General features: G+C 35.9%; 1 long non-coding RNA gene across 6 annotated transcripts in view; it reads left to right on the forward strand.

Annotated features, from left to right (window-relative positions):
* LOC121034772 (uncharacterized) overlaps nucleotides 1-21,229 on the forward strand; it is a 66,168-nt gene that overhangs the window by 872 nt on the left and 44,067 nt on the right. For 2 of the 6 annotated variants that reach the window (XR_005792604.1, XR_005792603.1), the window contains exons 3-5: nucleotides 18,343-18,411; nucleotides 18,531-18,661; nucleotides 20,549-20,693. This is a non-coding gene — a long non-coding RNA (uncharacterized LOC121034772). Of the gene's footprint in view, nucleotides 1-1,792; nucleotides 1,837-18,342; nucleotides 18,412-18,530; nucleotides 18,693-20,548; nucleotides 20,694-21,229 lie in introns of all 6 variants that reach the window. The other 4 variants (XR_005792605.1, XR_005792608.1, XR_005792607.1 and 1 more) reach the window with 4 other exon arrangements.

The raw sequence follows: 21,229 nt of genomic DNA on the forward strand, positions 1-21,229 counted from the left end.
AGAGAGAGAGAGAGAGAGAGAGAGAGAGAGAGAGAGAGAGAGAATGAATCCCAAGCAGGCACCATGCTCAGCACAGAGACCAACATGGGGCTCAACCCCACAACCGTGAGATAATGACCTGAGCTGAAATAAAGAGTCAGATGCTCAACCAACTGATCCACCCCAAGTGCCCCACACCGTAAGTAAATTTAAACAAGTCATATTAAAGAGACACCTGATAAATTGCTAATACATATACAAAACCAAATTATCCAGAATTCAACAGGGTCTAACAGAGTGAAAGCATTTACATATTTTTTATATATGAAAATAATTAACTTTGTATTTTTATAACTATGTTAAACTCTCTTGTGATCCATAAGTCCTATAAATGTGACAAAAAATAAAAAAAAAGCAATATAAAGCACAATGCAAAACTCTCTGAGTGCCCAATTAGTGTAAATTAAATTTCTTTGACATTTTCTCTCAGATAAACTCAACATTGTTGCAGAACTTGCTAAGTGACTTTCTCTCACTTTTATGCATCCCAATATAAATTCTGAATACAAAATAAAGCTTCTCCTTGATACTCTTATTCCACATACTTTCAAGAGCTAGCTTTCTGTGAACAGAAGTATAATTATGTTGCCTGGTCTTTAAACATTGGCCCTGTTCCCCTACATCAACTACTCAAGGATTCATGGCTATTGTAATTTATCGTCTTCCAGGCTGCCCTACCTTGCAGATCTGACTCAGTTGTAATGACATAGAGTCAAATCCTGTCCCACTATTCTCTCCCTCTTCCAGGAAAATCATTCTTTTTCTCCCTTTGCTTTATAGTAGAATACTATATTCAGATTTTCAAAATTTTCTGAAAATGTTAGCATCTCTCCAAGGATTTAGGGAATCATTTAAAATCCCCTAGGGGAGCCTGGGTAGCTCAGTTAAGTTTCCAGCTTTGGCTCAGGTCATGATCCCATGGTTCGCGAGTGAGAGCCCCACATCAGGCTCTGGGCTGACAGCTCAGAGCCTAGAGCCTGGAGCCTGCTTTGGATTCTGTGTCTCCCTCTCTGTCTGCCAACTCTCCCCCACTCATGCTTGTCTCTCTTCCTTTCTCTCTCTCTCAAAAATAAACACTAAAACATTTTTAAAATCCCCTATTCCTTTAAAAAAAGCCCTTAGATTATTGTCTAACATAGTATTCAAAAGTCAACTTTTAGGTTAAAATTTAATGTATAGTACAATAATAACTGAGCTCCTGTCTTTACCATTCTACTGAAATGCATGAAGGTCCCCTGAGAACCTCTTGGAGTTCCAGTTACAATGTCTTTTTATCCTAGCCCCTCTTTTCTGTCTATGTATTTCTCTATATTTATTCCATCTATTCCCATGGCTTTATACATTATTCTTATTCTGCTGAATCCTCCGTTTTATTTTTTTTTTTTAAGTTTATTTTTGAGAGAGAGAGACAGAGACAGAGACAGTGAAGGGAGGAGGGGCAGAGAGACAGGGAGAAAGAGAATCCCAAGCACGTTCTGCACTGTCAGCACAGAACCTGATGCAGGGCTTGAATGCATGAACTGTGAGATCATGACCTGAGATGAAACTAAGAGTCAGATGCTTAAACCCACTGAACCACCCTGGTGCCCTGAATCCTGTATTTTAAATCTAGTACTGAACTTTCCATTTAGATCCAAAATCATGTGTCTAAATATTAAGTTAAAGCATATACTTGACTGTCTTCTAGACATCTCAAAATTAACAAGTCTCAAAGAGAGCTCAATACCTCTCCACCCAAACCTGTTTTCCCCAGGTATTCACCAACTCAGTAAATGAAGACTTCTGAATCAAAAATTGGTGGGTCATTCACAATTATTTTGTTTCTCCATGCTTATCTATTATTAAGTCCTGCCTGGCTACCACCAATATTTAAATTGTTCACTCCATTTATACCACTTTTACATTAGAAGTCCAATCAGCCATTATATTTCACTTGGAAATCCCAAAGCCCCCTAAATGCAGGTAAAACCGCCTACTTCAACTCTTGTAACCACCCAACACCCCCTCTCAACACAGAAATCATGTTCCTCCATTACTCTAAGTCTTCTAGTGTATGGATGTCACATTTAGCATAAGCTTGCTTGCTTTCTTTTTCTTTTTTTTTTTTTTTTTTTTTTTTTTTTTTGCTCTAGCTTATAGAGCCTTTAATTATCTGGCTTCTGACTACTTATCTGCCTTCATGTGGTAGCAAAATTGTCTACCATGCTCTTGTCACACTGGATTTCTTTCTGTATTTAACCATATAGATCATTACACTTTCAAGGCTTCACACTGTTTCCTCTGCCTATAACACAATTCTTCTAGAACTTTACATTGCTGACTCCTAATTATTTATACTTAGCTTAAATTTTACCTTTCCAAACATTTAAAATATATTTTATTTTTAGAGTATTTTTAGGTTCACAGAAATATTGATGATAAGGGGCAGATTTTTCCCATATATCCACCTATACATACATAGCTTCCTCCATTTATCAACATCCACCACCCGGGTAGTATATTTATTACAACTGATAAGCCTACATTGACATATCATTATCACTCAAAACACATAATTTCCATTAGGGTTCACTCTAGGTGGTGTACATTCTATGGATTTTTAATGCATAGTGACATATATCAACCAACAGTATCATACAGAGTAATTTCACTGCCCCTAAAAATCTACGTGCTCTACTGTTTCATCTCATCTTTCCCTTTTACATCTGGCAACTGCCGATCTTTTCACCATCTCTATAGTCATATAGCTGAAATTATAGAATAGGTAACTTTTTCAGGCTGGCTTCTCTTATTTATCTACATGCATTTAATATTCTCCCATGTCTTTTCATGGCTTGAAAGCTCATTTCTTTTTAGCATTGAGTAATATTACATTGTCTAGATGTACCACAGATTATTTATCTATTCACCTACCAAAAGACATCTTGTTTGACTCTAAATTTTAGCAATACTGAATAAAGATGCTATAAACATTCATGTGCATTTTTGCATGTACATATCTTTTCATCCTATTTGAGAAAATACTATGGAGTGCAATTGCTGGATTGTATGATAAGGATATGTTTAGTTTTTTCAGAAGTAATGTATGCTTAAAAAATTGCTAAGAGGGGATCTTATGTTTTCTTATCACATAGATGACGATAATAATATATAAAAAAGGTAGGAGGAAACTTTTGGAGGTTATGGATAATGCTTATGATACAGATTGTGGTGATGGTTTCATAGGTGTATACGTATCTCCAAAATCATCAAGTCATCAAGTTGTACACATTAAACTTGCACAGCTTTTTAGATGTCTCATATATATATACATATATATGTATATATATATATATATATACATATATATATATATAATTCTAATTGTGTTATTTATTTAGCTCAAAAGGATATGGATATGGCCTAATCTCATTTGACAAGGCTCCTCTAATGTAACTCTACTCCATTTCAAAGGGCATTGCTTTTTTTAAAGTTTATTTATTACTATTTTGAGAGAGAGAGACAGAGAGCACACAAGTTGGAGAGGGGCAGAGAGAGACAGAAAGAAACAGAATCCCAAGCAGGCTCTGCACTGTCAGTGTGGAGCCTGATGTGGGGCTCTAACTCACCAACTGTGAGATTATGATCTGAATGGAAGTCAGACACTTAACTGACTGAGCCACCCAGGTGCCCCACTTTACTCCATTTCTAATGGTTAGCTCAACTTGGAAGTTGTATTACCTAGTTTAGTACCCTCCTTCCTATTCACAGACTGGTATTAGTAGACTTTTATTTTAATTTCCCATTCCCACCCCATAAGAGAAATTAAGATTTTATCCCCTCTAAAATCCAGGGGGAAAGTACACATAGTTTTTTTTTTTTTTTTGAGTCTTTATATGTAGCTCTGATTTCTGAACTAAGTTATACTTAATTCTTCCATAAGGACTACTAGGATAACCTCTAAATGACTTTATTCATCAGCTTATACCTGACCTATGGCAGAGGATATTAGCTTTTCTCCAAAGCTGTGTTCTATTTCCCAAATGTAGGTTATGAGTTGTTAGAAATATATGGAAATGATTAAAGAAAAAATTATATTGCCACTCATATGAAATGTAGGGTTTTGGCCATTAAAATAAAAATATAATACAGCAATATAAATATCCTCCTATCGATGACAATTACACATGTCTCTAAGAAGTATCTAGTTTTCTAACTTTTAGTTATTTGCTAACTTTTCTTGACACATAACAACGAGCAGCAGAGACAATTAGTTGTCAATTATAGGGTGTTTTTCTAACCCTCTTTACCTTGTCTCCTTAGTACCAAAGCCCAAAGTGGAGGTGAAACAAGTTAGCAGATCAATTCAAAGGCAAAAATCCACGTAAAGGACAACCTCCTACTCAATAATCCTGCCATATCTTTCACTTCTCAATTTAGCCTTTTAATCACACAGTTTGAATGTATAAGATATTTTTCCTCTTTTACTGATTCATTTTCCCTCAAGTAAAACTGAGAGCTGTAAAAGTGAAATACAGATGTGAAAGAATTGCTAGCTTTGTATGCTTGTTAATATATGATTAATTCACTGCAAAGGCTTGGAGTGGTGGCTAAAGAATTTCAAATGTGACTAAAACCACAGAATATCTTAAAAAAAAAGAAATATCATAAAACAAAAACAAATCTTTAGAAACGTGTATGTCCTGAAAGAAATATGTCAATCTTCTGGCCTCCTTATGTGAAAAAATAAAGTAGTATAATAGATCATTAATTAGTCATGTCTGCTTTTATAGAATTCTATAAATATTCCACATCATGACTTATCAACTGCAGTGGTATGGTTATTTCCAAGGTGCTTTCGAATTATTTTTCTCCTCTGTATGTGTATGTCTGTGTGTGTCTATGTAATATTGTCAATAACACAGAACAAGTAAGAAAATCTGTTAAAAGTGAATGTCATGAAAGATGAAATGACTGATGGATTTGAGAACTCTGTTTTATGTAGGGGGAACAAATATCACATTATGTCCAATTTTCTAAAACTGTAGGAAAATTTAGATATTATTAATTTTCTTTAATTCTAATAAAACTATCAACAATAATTTTAAACATATAAATAGGAAATAAGTACTAACATCAATAACAATTGATTTTGCACTCAAAACAGTATTTTCTGCCTGTGTTTCACATAACTCAAAGCACCACTTATCTGTTTTATAGATGGAAATAGTTCAAGCCTTGTCCTAGACTTCTAAGATGCTACTCCAATTGAAAAAAAAAACCTAGTTATACCTGTATTATAATCCACACTCCAGCACCAAGTAGACATCTGGAGATTAACATGACTTCTCCATGCCATTCATTATCTCCTTTCAGTTGCTAGTATTCATGAGCTTCTTTCAAAGGGCTGAGTCCTCAGTGATATCTGCACTGCAGTATATATATTATCTCCTTAAGAAATGTTGCTGTAAAACTAATTGAATTAAAAACATTTTCTCCCATTCCACAAACTGCCTTTCACTCTGTTGATTGTTTTCCTTGCTGTGAAGATATCCTTTGAAGTAGTGCCACTTGTCTATTTTTTGCTTTTATTGCCTGTGCCTTTGTTGTCATACAATCATTGTCTACACCAAAGCCATAAAGATTTTCCCCTTTATTTTCTTCTAGGTTTAAGTTTTAGATTTTGCATTTTTTAGATTTTAATTCATTTTAAGTTGATATTTCCATACAGTGTAAGATAAGGTAATTGCCCACTTTCATTCTTTTGCATGTAAATGTTGTTTTCCTAACACCCTTTGTTGAAGGGACCATCTTTCCCCATTGTACTCTTGGCACCCTTGTCAAAGCTCAGTTGACCATTATGTGTGGATTTATTTCTGGGCTCTCTGTTCTGTTCCACTTGTCTATATGTCTGTTTTTATGTAAGTACCATACTATTTTATTTACTGTAGCTTTGTAATAAATTTTGACATCAGAATGTTGATTCCTTCAGCTTTGTTTTTTTTTTGTCTTTTTTTTTATTTATATATGAAGTTTATTGTCAAATTGGTTTCCATACAACACCCAGTGCTCATCCCAAAAGGTGCCCTCCTCAATACCCATCACCCACCTTCTCCTCCCCCCCTCCCCCATGGGTTCCTGTTAAGTTTCTCAGGATCCAGATAAGAGTGAAACCATATGGTATCTGTCTTTCTCTGTATGGCTTATTTCACTTAGCATCACACTCTCCAGTTCCATCCACGTTGCTACAAAAGGCCATATTTCATTTTTTCTCATTGCCACGTAGTATTCCATTGTGTCTATAAACCACAATTTCTTTATCCATTCATCAGTTGATGGACATTTAGGCTCTTTCCATAATTTGGCTATTGTTGAGAGTGCTGCTATGAACATTGGGGTACAAGTGCCCCTATGCATCAGTGCTCCTGTGTCCCTTGGATAAATTCCTAGCAGTGCTATTGCTGGGTCATAGGGTAGGTCTATTTTTAATTTTCTGAGGAACCTCCACACTGCTTTCCAGAGCGGCTGCACCAATTTGCATTCCCACCAACAGTGCAAGAGGGTTCCCGTTTCTCCACATCCTCTCCAGCATCTATAGTCTCCTAATGTGTTCATTTTGGCCACTCTGACTGGCGTGAGGTGATACCTGAGTGTGGTTTTGATTTGTATTTCCCTGAGAAGGAGCGACGCTGAACATCTTTTCATGTGCCTGTTGGCCATCCGGATGTCTTCTTTAGAGAAGTGTCTATTCATGTTTTCTGCCCATTTCTTCACTGGGTTATTTGCTTTTCGGGTGTGGAGTTTGGTGAGCTCTTTATCGATTTTGGAGACTAGCCCTTTGTCCGATATGTCATTTGCAAATAACTTTTCCCATTCCGTTGGTTGCCTTTTAGTTTTGTTGGTTGTTTCCTTTGCTGTGCAGAAGCTTTTTATCTTCATAAGGTCCCAGTAATTCACTTTTGCTTTTAATCCCCTTGCCTTTGGGGATGTGTCGAGTAAGAGATTGCTACGGCTGAGATCAGAGAGGTCTTTTCCTGCTTTCTCCTCTAAGGTTTTGATGGTTTCCGGTCTCACATTCAGGTCCTTTATCCATTTTGAGTTTATTTTTGTGAATGGTGTGAGAAAGTGGTCTAGTTTCAACCTTCTGCATGTTGCTGTCCAGTTCTCCCAGCACCATTTGTTAAAGAGACTGTCTTTTTTCCATTGGATGTTCTTTCCTGCTTTGTCCAAGATGAGTTGGCCATACGTTTGTGGGTCTAGTTCTGGGGTTTCTATTCTATTCCATTGGTCTATGTGTCTGTTTTTGTGCCAATACCATGCTGTCTTGATGATGACAGCTTTGTAGTAGAGGCTAAAGTCTGGGATTGTGATGCCTCCTGCTTTGGTCTTCTTCTTCAAAATTACTTTGGCTATTCGGGGCCTTTTGTGCTTCCATATGAATTTTAGGATTGCTTGTTCTAGTTTCGAGAAGAATGCTGGTGCAATTTTGATTGGGATTGCCTTGAATGGGTAGATAGCTTTGGGTAGTATTGACATTTTGACAATATTTATTCTTCCAATCCATGAGCAGGGAATGTCTTTCCATTTCTTTAAATCTTCTTCAATTACCTTCATAAGCTTTCTATAGTTTCAGCATACAGATCCTTTACATCTTTGGTTAGGTTTATTCCTAGGTATTTTATGCTTCTTGGTGCAATTGTGAATGGGATCAGTTTCTTTATTTGTCTTTCTGTTGCTTCATTGTTAGTGTATAAGAATGCAACTGATTTCTGTACATTGATTTTGTATCCTGCAACTTTGCTGAATTCATGTATCAGTTCTAGCAGACTTTTGGTGGAGTCTATCAGATTTTCCATGTATAATATCATGTCATCTGCAAAAAGCGAAAGCTTGACTTCATCTTTGCCAATTTTGATGCCTTTGATTTCCTTTTGTTGTCTGATTGCTGATGCTAGAACTTCCAGCACTATGTTAAACAACAGCGGTGAGAGTGGGCATCCCTGTCGTGTTCCTGATCTCAGGGAAAAAGCTCTCAGTTTTTCCCCATTGAGGATGATGTTAGCTGTGGGCTTTTCATAAATGGCTTTTATGATCTTTAAGTATGTTCCTTCTATCCCGACTTTCTCAAGGGTTTTTATTAAGAAAGGGTGCTGGATTTTGTCAAAGGCCTTTTCTGCATCGATTGACAGGATCATATGGTTTTTCTCTTTTTTTTTGTTAATGTGATGTATCACGTTGATTGATTTGCGAATGTTGAACCAGCCCTGCATCCCAGGAATGAATCCCACTGGATCATGGTGAATAATTCTTTTTATATGCCGTTGAATTCGATTTGCTAGTATCTTGTTGAGAATTTTGGCATCCATATTCATCAGGGATATTGGCCTGTAGTTCTCTTTTTTTACTGGGTCTCTGTCTGGTTTAGGAATCAAAGTAATACTGGCTTCCTAGAATGAGTCTGGAAGTTTTCCTTCCCTTTCTATTTTTTGGAATAGCTTGAGAAGGATAGGTATTATCTCTGCTTTAAACGTCTGGTAGAACTCCCCTGGGAAGCCATCTGGTCCTGGACGCTTATTTGTTGGGAGATTTTTGATAACTGATTCAATTTCTTCGCTGGTGATGGGTCTGTTCAAGCTTTCTATTTCCTCCTGATTGAGTTTTGGAAGAGTGTGGGTGTTCAGGAATTTGTCCATTTCTTCCAGGTTGTCCAATTTGTTGCCATATAATTTTTCATAGTATTCCCTGATAAATGTTTGTATCTCTGAGGGATTGGTTTTAATAATTCCATTTTCATTCATGATTTTATCTATTTGGGTCATCTCCCTTTCTTTTTGAGAAGCCTGGCTAGAGGTTTGTCAATTTTGTTTATTTTTTCAAAAAACCAACTCTTGGTTTCGTTGATCTGCTCTACAGTTTTTTTAGAGTCTATATTGTTTATTTCTGCTCTGATCTTTAGTATTTCTCTTCTTCTGCTGGGTTTAGGCTGCCTTTGCTGTTCTGTTTCTATTTCCTTTAGGTGTGCTGTTAGATTTTGTATTTGGGATTTTTCTTGTTTCTTGAGATAGGCCTGGATTGCAATGTATTTTCCTCTCAGGACTGCCTTCGCTGCGTCCCAAAGCGTTTGGATTGTTGTATTTTCATTTTCGTTTGTTTCCATATACTTTTTAATTTCTTCTCTAATTGCCTGGTTGACCCACTCATTCGTTAGTAGGGTGTTCTTTAACCTCGATGCTTTGGGAGGTTTTTCCAAACCTTTTTCTGTGGTTGATTTCAAGCTTCATAGCATTGTGGTCTGAAAGTATGCATGGTATGATTTCAATTCTTGTAAACTTATGAAGGGCTGTTTTGTGACCCAGTATATGATCTATCTTGGAGAATGTTCCATGTGCACTCGAGAAGAAAGTATATTCTGTTGCTTTGGGATGCAGAGTTCTAAATAGATCTGTCAAGTCCATCTCATCCAATGTCTCATTCAGGGCCCTTGTTTCTTTATTGACCGTGTGTCTAGATGATCTATCCATTTCTGTAAGTGGGGTGTTAAAGTCCCCTGCAATTACCACATTCTTCTCAATAAGGTTGCTTATGTTTATGCATAATTGTTTTATATATTTGGGCACTCCGGTATTTGGCGCATAGACATTTATAATTGTTAGCTCTTCCTGATGGATAGACCCTGTCACTATTATATAATGTCCTTCTTCATCTCTTGTTACAGCCTTTAATTTAAAGTCTAGTTTGTCTGATATAAGTATGGCTACTCCAGCTTTCTTTTGGCTTCCAGTAGCATGGTAAATAATTCTCCATCCCCTCTCTCTCAATCTAAAGGTGTCCTCAGGTCTAAAATGAGTCTCTTGTAGACAGCAAATAGATGGGTCTTGTTTTTTTATCCATTCTGATACCCTATGTCTTTTGGTTGGCGCATTTAATCCATTTACATTCAGTGTTATTATAGAAAGATATGGGTTTAGAGTCATTGTGATGTCTGTATGTTTTATGCTTGTAGCGATGTCTCTGGTACTTTGTCTCACAGGGTCCCCTTAGGATCTCTTGTAGGGCTGGTTTAGTGGTGACAAATTCCTTCAGTTTTTGTTTGTTTGGGAAACCTTTATCTCTCCTTCTATTCTAAATGACAGACTTGCTGGATAAAGGATTCTCGGCTGCATATTTTTTCTGTCTAGCACACTGAAAATCTCGTGCCAATTCTTTCTGGCCTGCCAAGTTTCAAAAGAGAGATCAGTCACGAGTCTTCTAGGTCTCCCTTTATATGTGAGGGCACGTTTACCCCTGCTGCTTTCAGAATTTTCTCTTTATCCTTGTATTTTGCCAGTTTCACTATGATATGTCGTGCAGAAGATCGATTCAAGTTACGTCTGAAGGGAGTTCTCTGTGCCTCTTGGATTTCAATGCCTTTTTCCTTCCCCAGTTCAGGGAAGTTCTCAGCTATTATTTCTTCAAGTACCCTTCAGCACCTTTCCCTCTCTCTTCCTCCTCTGGGATACCAATGATGCGTATATTATTTCTTTTTAGTGTATCACTTAGTTCTCTAATTTTCCCCTCATACTCCTGGATTTTTTTATCTTTTTCTCAGCTTCCTCTTTTTCCATAACTTTATCTTCTAGTTCACCTATTCTCTCCTCTGCCTCTTCAATCCGAGCCGTGGTGGTTTCCATTTTGTTATGCATTTCGTTTAAAGCGTTTTTCAGCTCCTCGTGACTGTTCCTTAGTCCCTGGATCTCTGTAGCAAGAGATTCTCTGCTGTCAGCTATAATGTTTTCAAGCCCAGCGATTAATTTTATGACAATTATTCTAAATTCACTTTCTGTTATATTATTTAAATCCTTTTTGATCAGCTCATTAGCTGTTGCTATTTCTTGGAGATTCTTCTGAGGGGAATTCTTCCGCTTGGTCATTTTGGATAGTCCCTGGCGTGGTGAGGACCTGCAGGGCACTTTCCCTGTGCTGTGGTGTATAACTGGAGTTGGTGGGCGGAGCCGCAGTCAGACCTGATGTCTGCCCCCAGCCCACCGCTGGGGCCACAGTCAGACTGGTGCGTGCCTTCTCTTCCCCTCTCCTAGGGGCGGGATTCACTGTGGGGTGGGGTGGCCTGTCTGGGCTACTTGCACACTGCCAGGCTTGTGATGCTGGGGATCTGGCGTCTTAGCTGGGGTGGGTAGGCAAGGTGCACAGGGGCAGGAGGGGCAGGCTTAGCTCGCTTCTCCTTAGGTGATCCACTTCAGGAGGGGCCCTGTGGCAGCAGGAGGGAGTCAGATCCGCTGATGGAGGTTTGGCTCCGCAGAAGCGCAGAGTTGGGTGTTTGCGCGGAGCGAGCAAGTTCCCTGGCAGGAACTGGTTCTCTTTGGGATTTTGGCTGGGGGATGGGCGGGGGAGATGGCGCTGGCGAGCGCCTTTGTTCCCCACCAAACTGAGCCGTGTCGTCAGGGGGCTCAGCAGCTCTCCTTCCCTTTGTCCTCCAGCCTTCCCACTTTCTGAGCAGAGCTGTTAACTTATGACCTCCCAGATGCTAAGTCGCGCTTGCTGTCGGAACACAGTCCGTCAGGCCCCACTGCTTTATCCAAGCCAGACTCGGGGGCTCTGCTTGGCCGGCGAGCCGCCCCTCCGCCCCAGCTCCCTCCTGCCAGTCCGTGGAGTGCGTACCGCCTCGCCGCCCTTCCTACCCTCTTCCGTGGGCCTCTCGTCTGCTCTTGACTCCGGCGACTCCGTTCTGCTAATCCTCTGGCGGTTTTCTGGGTTATTTAGGCAGGTGTAGGTGGAATCTAAGTGATCAGCAGGACGCGCCGTGAGCCCAGCGTCCTCCTACGCCGCCATCTTCCCTCTCTCCCTTCAGCTTTGTTTCTATCAAAATGGTTTTGGCTATTTGGGGTATTTTATGGTTGCATATATATAATTGTTTTTTCTGTATAGTAAATAATGTTATTGAGATTTTGATAGGGATTGCACTGAATCTAGAAAATGCACTGTGCAATCTAGACATTTTAACAATATTAAGTCTTCCAATCCATAAACATAGAATGATTTCTATTTGTTTCTAATTTCTTTCATCAATGTTTTATAGTTTCAGTACACACAATCTTTTACCTCCTTGGTTAAGTTTTTTTTTATGTATTTTATTTTTGATGCTATTGTAAATAGAATCATTTTCTTAATTTCCTTATTCAGATAGTTTATTACAGAAGCACAACTAATTTTTTTAATTAAAGTATAATGGACATGCAATGTCATATAAGTTTCATTTGTACAACATATTGATTCAATAATTCTATACACTACTCAGTGCTCACCATAAGTGTAGTTACTATCTGTCACCAAACATTATATTATAGACCAAACCCCCTATCCTGCCTGTACTTTTCATCTTCATAACCACTTATTTTATAACTGCAAGTTGTATCATTCTCTTTATGTATTTTACTCATCCTCCTACCAACCTTCTCTTGGGCAACCATAGTTTGTTCTCTGTATCCAACAATGTCTATGTGATACAACTATTTCATATAAATTTCACCTATATCGGAATCTAAAAAAAACAAATGAACTAAGAAGCAAAGAAACAAAGTAACACAACTGATTTTTGTATGTTGATTTCACATCTCAGGAATTACTGAATTTGTCCACTAGTTTTATTTATTTATTTTTTGAGTTTACAATAAGGGTACAGTGTATTTAGTATTATTTGTAAGTTGTGTGGTATATACCCTATATATAAAGTGTATAATAGCCTTATGTATATAACACATACATTTTTTCTGAGAGAGACAGTTGTTAAACATTTATCAACAAACCACCACCTGTGCCTCACTCTCATATAGGGAAGGGGGGATTTGTTTTGTTTTCACTCTTAGGACAATTATCTCTTTTTATTGAAAAATATCCAATTTCAGATTTCTGCCTATTGGCCCTTTGTTGTTTTCTACAGTGTCAAAAGAGCTTGGCTTAAGGGCTACTACAAGGAAAAGAAGGCAGCAATTCCCTATTTCTTTATAATTAAAAGTGGCTTTTAAGGATGAATGTAGTTGACCCGGGAAACACAGTTTGAACTGTGTGGTCCACTTATACGCAAATTTTTTACAGCACAGTTCAGTAAATATACTTTCTCTCCTTATGTTTTTCATAATATTTTTTTTCCTCTAGCTTACTTTATTATAACAATACAGTATGTAACACAATAACATACAAAAATATATGATAATTGACTACTTATGTTATGGGCAAGGTTTCCAGTCAACAGTAAGTAGCTTACTATTAGTTAAATTTTGCGGGGGCGGGGGTGTCAAAAGTTATACACATATTTTTGACTATGCAGGGGATGGGTCAGCACCCCAAATTCCTGCATTGTTCAAGGGTCAACTATATGTACACACTGCATTATCTTTGCTAATAATCAAGCTGACCCAAAATGTATTAGTTGTGTCTCTGAAATTATTTTATGAGTTTGAAAAAGATTTATGTTTGTGATATTAGAAAAACTTAAAAAAAATTTTTTTTTTACTTTTTAAGAAACCAGTATGCACTCTGAGAACCAGAGTACCTACATTTTAAACCTGCAAACTACCAACTCTGTTATCTGCTTAAATGACCTCTCTGTACTTAAGTTTCCCCATCTGTGAAATTAACATGATAATAGAATCTATGGCACAGGGTTGTTGTGATAGTCAATGTGTGTAAAACATAAACAGTGCCTAGCACACAATAGAAGGCTTGCCATTATCATTACCATTGCTATTACTACTACAATTGCTGCTGCCCCACAAAGAAATCAACTCACTGACATCTTTTTTGGGTTCTAATACTACAGACTGTGTGATCTTTGGTTAAGTCACTCTTTCTACACCAGCATGGATCTAAGGTTAGGACTCTTTTTACAGTTTACTTTTAATATCTGTAAGTCAGTGAGTTAACTACTTTGTTCATTAGTTCCACTAATTTTTTGTGGAGTCTTTTGAATTTTCTACTTATATGTTCATGTCATCTACAAAGATAACTCTTTCTTTCTTTCTGTATTAAATGCCTTTTATTTATTTTTCATGCCTGACTTCTCTAAGACTTCTATTAAAATGTTGAATATAAGTTGCTGGAGTGGGCATCCTGGTCTTGTTACAGATCTTAGCGGAAAAGCTTTGGGTGGCAACGTTGAGTAAGATGTTAGTCATTGGCTTTTCATATATGGCTTTTATTATGTTGAGGTAAATTCTATATTTCGTTTTTTTAAAGATTTTTTTATCATGAAAACACGTTGAATGTTGTGAGATGATTTTCCTGCAGATATTGAGATGATCATTGATTTTTGTCATTCATTGGTGTTGTGTATCACATTACTTGCGTATTGTAAACTCTCCTTGCATTCCCAGGGATAAAACCACTTGGTCATGGTGTATGAGCCTTCTAATAATGTGTTGTTGAATTCAGTTTACTAGCATTTTGCTGAGGAAGTTTTCATTTATATTAATCAGGGATATTGGCATGTAATTTTTTCTTATAATGTTTTTATCCAGTTTTAGTATCAGAGTAATGGCCTCACAAAATGAGTTTGCAAGTATTCTCTGCTTTTCTATTTTTTTCTGGAAGAGTTTGAGAAGAATTGTTATTAATTCTTCTTTAAATGTTTGTTTTAATTCACCAGACAAGCCATGTGGTCCTGGACTTTTCTTTCCTGGGAGTTTTTTTTTGGTTTTGTTTTTGTTTTTGTTTTTTTATTGAGTCAATCTCTTTACTCATTATTGATCTTTTCAGATTTTTTATTTCTTCATGATTCAATATTGGTAGGCTGTAGGTTTCCAAGAATTTATCCATTATCTAATGTTATCTAATATGTTGGTGTATAACTGTTCACAGCAGTCCCTTATGATTCTCTTTATTTTTGAAGCATCCCTTGTAAATGTCTCTTCTATTGTTTTATTTGTGTTTTACCTTGCTTGCTTTCTTAGTGTAGTAAAAGGTTTTTCAAGTCTGTTTATCTTTTCAAAAGCCAAGTCAGTTTTAATTTTTTTCTATTGTATTTTTGTACTATATTTCATTTATTTCTGCTTTATTATTTCTTTCTTCCACTGGTTTGGGCTTAGGTTGTTCTTTTCTTAGTTACTTGAGTTGTAAAGTCAGGTTAAGATATCTCTTTCTTTTTTAATGTATATGTTACTATTACCAGCTTTCTTCTTCCTACTGATTTGGCTCCATCCCATATGTTTTGGTATTTTGTATTTTTTTTAATATGTATTTAAAAATTTTTTTTAATGTTTATTTATTTTTGATAGAGATAGAGCATGAGTGGGGGAGGAGCAGAGAGAGAGGGAGACACAGAATCCGAAGCAGGCTCCAGGCTCTGAGCTGTCAGCACAGAGCCCAATGCGGGGCTCAAACTCACGAACTGTGAGATCATGACCTGAGCCGAAGTTGGATGCTCAACCGACTGAGCCACCCAGGTGCCCCATTTAATGTTTATTTATTTCTGAGAGAGAGCACAAGTGGGGTAGGGGCAGATAGAGAGGGGGACAGAGGATCCAAAGCAGGCTCTGCTGACAGCAGCAAGCCTGATGGGGGGCTTGAACTCACAAACCATGAGATCATGACCTAAGCTGGAGTCAGACACTCAAATGACTGAGCCATCCAGGTGCTCTTGGTACCCTGTGTTTTTGTTTATCTTGAGTTATTTTCTTATTTCCCTTTTGATTTCTTCTTTGACCCACTCATTGTTCAAGAGTGTGTTGTTATATTTCCACACATTTGTGAATAAACCCATACATACACAGTTAATTGATCTTTTTAACAAAGGTACCAAGAGTACACATGGAGAAATGATAGATTCCCAAAGATGATGTTTAAGAAACTGAATATCCACATTCAAAAGAATGTTATAGCTTATATCATATACAAAATATATATGATACATATATCACATACAAAAATGAGCTCAAAATGGATATAGGATCTGAAAGTGTGAAACTCCTCAAAGAAAACATAGGAAAACTTCATGACATTGGTCTTGACAGTAATTTCTTAGATTTATCATCAACATGCAGTCAACAAAATAAAAAAATACACTACAAAAATCCTACAACTCAGCAACAAAAAATCAAATAACGAACTTAAGAAATGGTGCAAGGACTTGAAGAGGAATTTCTCCAGAGAACATAAAATCGCCAACAGACACAGGAAAATATGCTTGGCATCCCTAATTTCCTCCCAGAAAAACAAAGATAACAAGTGTTGGTGAGAACATGGGGAAATTAGAACCCAGGTACATTGTTGATACAAATATAAGATAATGCTGTCACTATGGAAATCAGTACAGAGGTTCCTCAAAAAATTAAAAATAAAACTACCAAATGATCTAGCAATCCCACTCCTGGGTATATATCCAAAATACGTGATAACCAGATCTCAAAGAGATAGCTGCACTCTCATCCTCACTATGGTATTCAAAAAGCCAAAATATGAAAACACCCTAAATGTCCATCAGTGAATGAATGAAGAAAATGTGACATATGCATACAATATTTGACTTTAAAACAGAAGGAAATGCTGTTATATGCAATTACATGACTGAATCTGGAGAACATCATGCTAAGTGAAATAAATATGTTACAGGACAAATACTGCATGATTCCACTTACATGAGACATCCAAAATAGTCAAGCTCATAGAAACAGAGTAGAATAGTAATTTCGAGGGGATGGAAGGAGGGAGATAAGGGGAGCTGTTCCTCAACAGGTATTAAGTTTCAGTTATACAACATGTATACATTATAGAGATCTGCTGTACATCATGTATTAATACTGTACCACACACCTATAAAAAAATTAAGATAGATTTCATGTTAAGTGTTTTTACCATAATGAAAACAAAAATGAGTACCTAGGATTAGATAGCTAACCTTGAAAGTGCTACCTAATCTACTAGCGAATCTCTAATTGTACCTTTTTCATGGAAAAGTACTTTCCTGGTTTTCCAATCTGATAATACCCCTTTTAGATAGATCACATTTTCTAGCCTTGGATTTTCTAAACTATGTAGATATTTTAACAGGGGAAATCTGAGAGAATTTTTCTAATGCTACCTATTGAAGAGACTGAGGTCAAATGAGATTCAGTAATATACCAGTTTTTATAGTTTCTCAGTGACATAATTTGGATGAGGATGCTGATCTTCAAATTCCCATTCCACTGGTTCTGCTTATGCCTACTAAGGAAAAAGTTTGAGTATTAAATGTGTGTCTTTATTCTCCCTTCTCACATCATCTCTAATCTAAGTTTTCTTTGGTAGCTCTATTCAAAAAGAAAAAGGAATTGATATTTTCAGGCTTTATTGAAGAATAGAAAATAAATTAATGTTTTAATCAAAACCATAGAAATATACATATTTTAATCCTCAGGAAAATATATTTGACAGGTAAAATACAGCATTTCCTAGTAACAATGTTTTTTTTTTTTATTTCATCAGTAATATGGATTAAATGTCCAAGAAAACTGACCTTATGATTTTTTTTTTGCTTCATATAGAACTAATTTTTAGTCCTAAATATATAAATTCTGGGAAATGTACTTAGAGATAGAGTTGGAATTTTTTCAAGTAGAATGTAAACAAAATGTATAAATTCAAATCATTTAAACAATTTTAATTATAGATTAATCTCCAAATTTCAAGAGAAACAGATATTATTGCAATAAATTTGGATGAATGATACACTGTCTTGTTACTTGCTATAAAAATTTTTAATTTTAAGATAAAATGTTTTACATTAGGTTTGATAATGATTATCTGCTACCAAAGAAGAAAAATTAAGCTCTATTACTGCAACTTTTCTGAAGACTGAAATTATGACAAAATAAAAAGTTAAAAACAAACTACTGAAAAGTAAAATGCTCTGACTTAGGCATAATCACTATTAAAACATTATATTCTTTGTATCTGAAAAAAAACTTGACTAAATTAAGTACTCTTTCTCTCTCTCTCTCTCTCTCTCTCTCGCACGCGCACACACACACACACACACACACCCCTAACAGATATATCTAGTGTTCATGTATATGTATGTGTGTGAGTAATCAAATTACCTCTTTCTTCACCATTTTTTGTGAATTTTTACAATATCTATAAAATATTCACCATTCATGGATATCCTATGACAAGGCCCTTAATTAAAAAAAAATAAAAAGCATGGCTATTGGTCCATGTACATCTAGGAATTTTCTGTATATATACATATACATACTATCACCATATAGAATGGAATAAAACACTTGAATTCCTAAGTTCTATAGTCAATAAGTTATTTTCTTTTCACAAAATTCATATGATTTTTGTATTGCATAGACACTGCTATGAAAGAAAACATTTGCAGTAGATATTGTATAAGGAGAGTGAAGTAATAGCACCCGAGAGGTACATCAGGTTCTAAATTTAGAAATATTGGTGTAGTTGTTTGAGTGGTGTAAATTTTTATTCCATTAAACTCATCCCCAAAGGCAATCATTAATTCTTTGTAATGTTCTATCATTTAGAGAATATTATAAGACAAGTAGATGCTAAACAGCATAGAGATAACTGCAAACATGAGCATGGAAGAACTAAGGAAAGATATGTAGAAAAAGAACACTTATAAAGGTCTTTTTGGAAGTACAAGGGAACCTTGGTGAAGATTTTTCATGGTTTTATTATTTAAGGTCTATGATATATACTCAGTTTTAATTTTGCTGATTTATATAATGTTTAAGCGTGGGATGGTATACAAGAAACCATCATTTAGGTCATACGTAAACCTTGTCTACTGGTCATCCAAATTCATCAAAATATTCTCTGTCCAACCTCTGTGTACAATGCATTAGTTTTTGCAATGAGTTAAAATGTCTTTAAATTATTATCAATTCAGTTTTCTAGATTTAGAAACATTTCTTATTATTGGTACCATAGAATATAATTTAAAATAGTAAATTATTTGCATGGAAATTTAATAGATTTTCCATTTTGTTTGCAATTAATTCATATAACTACGGAGAGTAGGAGATGGTCACATCATTTTCCCCATAAATATCTTGCTGTATACTCTAGAGAAACCAGAGGTAGCAAAGATATTAGTAAATCTAGATTTTATTATGAGGCAATTGTAAGAATTTTGCTCCACTAATGAAAGGGGATTGACTCAACTTTGAGCCATTCTTGAATTGTATACATAACTATGTTTCCTAAAAAAAAAAAAAAAGTGCATGACTTCCATCCATACAAGTATTAAACTTTATTTGTGCTTTTTGGTTAGACATAAGTCACATAAAGAAAAAGAAATTATTTATTTAGACTCTAATTATTATTCTATATTTTAATATTTCTATTTCTCACATTATTATACTATTATATATCATATGCTAATATAAGTATTAAATTATCAAAAGACTACATTTGAGAATAAAATAAACTATTTCTACTGTATATATTCAATATTGAAATTAATGTGAATCACTAAAAATATTATTACATATGAAAACAACATTTCACATTCTGGTGCTGTGAATAAAAATAATCCAGTTGGTTGAAAGGGCTATTTATTTGCTTTATTATCTGAGTAGTGGCAAACATTTAAGAAAGCAGTTTTTATATCTGTGGTCCTAATTCCATATCAGAAACATCAATAATAGTAATAAAATAAAGAAAAATTAAAAAAAATTATTAGATATATTTAAAATATATGTCACTACTTGTGGATATATTCAATCTTATTTCTAGGAGGTATCAAGTACTGTTCATGAAAAAAGCCAATAGTAAATCACTGAAAAGAGACAGAAAAGTTAGAAGTTATCTACTGAGAAGTCATATACCACATTACTGCACAACCAGGAAAATCTTTTAAAAGCAATGGCAAAATACAAAAATATTTCAATACAATAATAATTCATATTACTACTCAAATAATCAACAAAATATTTCTAAATTGAAATAGCAGCAATAGCAAAATCACCCAATATTTATTTGCCACTAACGTTTTTCTAAACACTTTTCTTGTATTGTCATTTAATCCTCATACCAGTCGTAACATGTTGTCTCTGTTTAACTGAACATAGAGCTGTTAAGCTAACAGGAGAAAATTTTCAAAAATAATGGTAAAAGCAGACTTTCAATCTGAATTTATATCTCACAGCACACTAGGATTTAGACCAAGATTTTGTGGCTTAATTGTTCTGGGATTTGGGGAAATTGTTCTTTAACACCTCGCCTCAGTTTCTTCATAGCATCATTACTTTATCTGCAAAAATGTACCGTTCTGTTAAAATTACATAAAATTACATCACATATGTAAAGTTCCCACTCTACAATTTTTTAAGAAAAGCAGTTGTTCAATGCATAACTGCTTGGCTCCATTAGTCTCAAAGGAACCTGTCCTGCTACTACTCTTCCCACTGCTGATAGCCTTTAGTGTGTCTCTTCACAAATATTGCACTCTGATTAGTAAGTCATAGGAGTTGTATTTGCAGGAATATGCTATAGAAAACAAAAATACGGAAACTGAAAATATGCATTTGAATCCTAGCTCAACCATCATGTCATCATGAAGGAGGGACAAGAAAAGAATATAAAACACAGAACTCAAGGCAGAATGGGAAAGTACCATCTCACATCCAAATATCATTAATTCTAAAAAGCATTAGAAAAAATGAAGTATGCCTGGAGACAAGGTAAAGATTCATCTATTTATCTATCTATGATATTATTAAGGAATCAGCTCTAGTTAACACGATAGTTTCCAAAATATTTCATGCTTTCCCCTTATCTTTATGTATGTCATCAAGAAATACCTCTAAAGGAGTGTCTGGGTTGTTCAGTTGATTAAGCCTCCTACCTGGGCTCAGGTCATAATCTCACAGTTGGTGAGTTCGAGCCCCACGTAGGGCTCTGTGCTGACAACTCAGAGCCTGGAGCCCACTTTGGATTCAGTGTCTCCCTCACTCTCTGCCCTTCTCCCACTCATGCTCTGTCTCTCTCTGTCTCTCAAAAATAAATAAAAATGTTAAAAAAAATTAAAAAAAAAGAAAAAGAAATACCTCTAGGGATGCCTGGGTGGCTCAGTCAGTTGAGCGACCGACTTCAGCCCAGGTCATGATCCTGTGCTTCATGGGTTTGAGCCCCGCATCGGGCTCTGTGTTGATGGCTCAGAGCCTGGAGCCTTCTTCAGATTCTGTTTCTCTCTCTCTGTCCCTCCCCCACTCTCTGT

The sequence above is a fragment of the Herpailurus yagouaroundi genome, unplaced genomic scaffold (genome assembly GCF_014898765.1).
Source record: "Herpailurus yagouaroundi ecotype Mexico unplaced genomic scaffold, PumYag 160, whole genome shotgun sequence".
NCBI classification, from domain to species: Eukaryota; Metazoa; Chordata; class Mammalia; order Carnivora; family Felidae; genus Herpailurus; species Herpailurus yagouaroundi.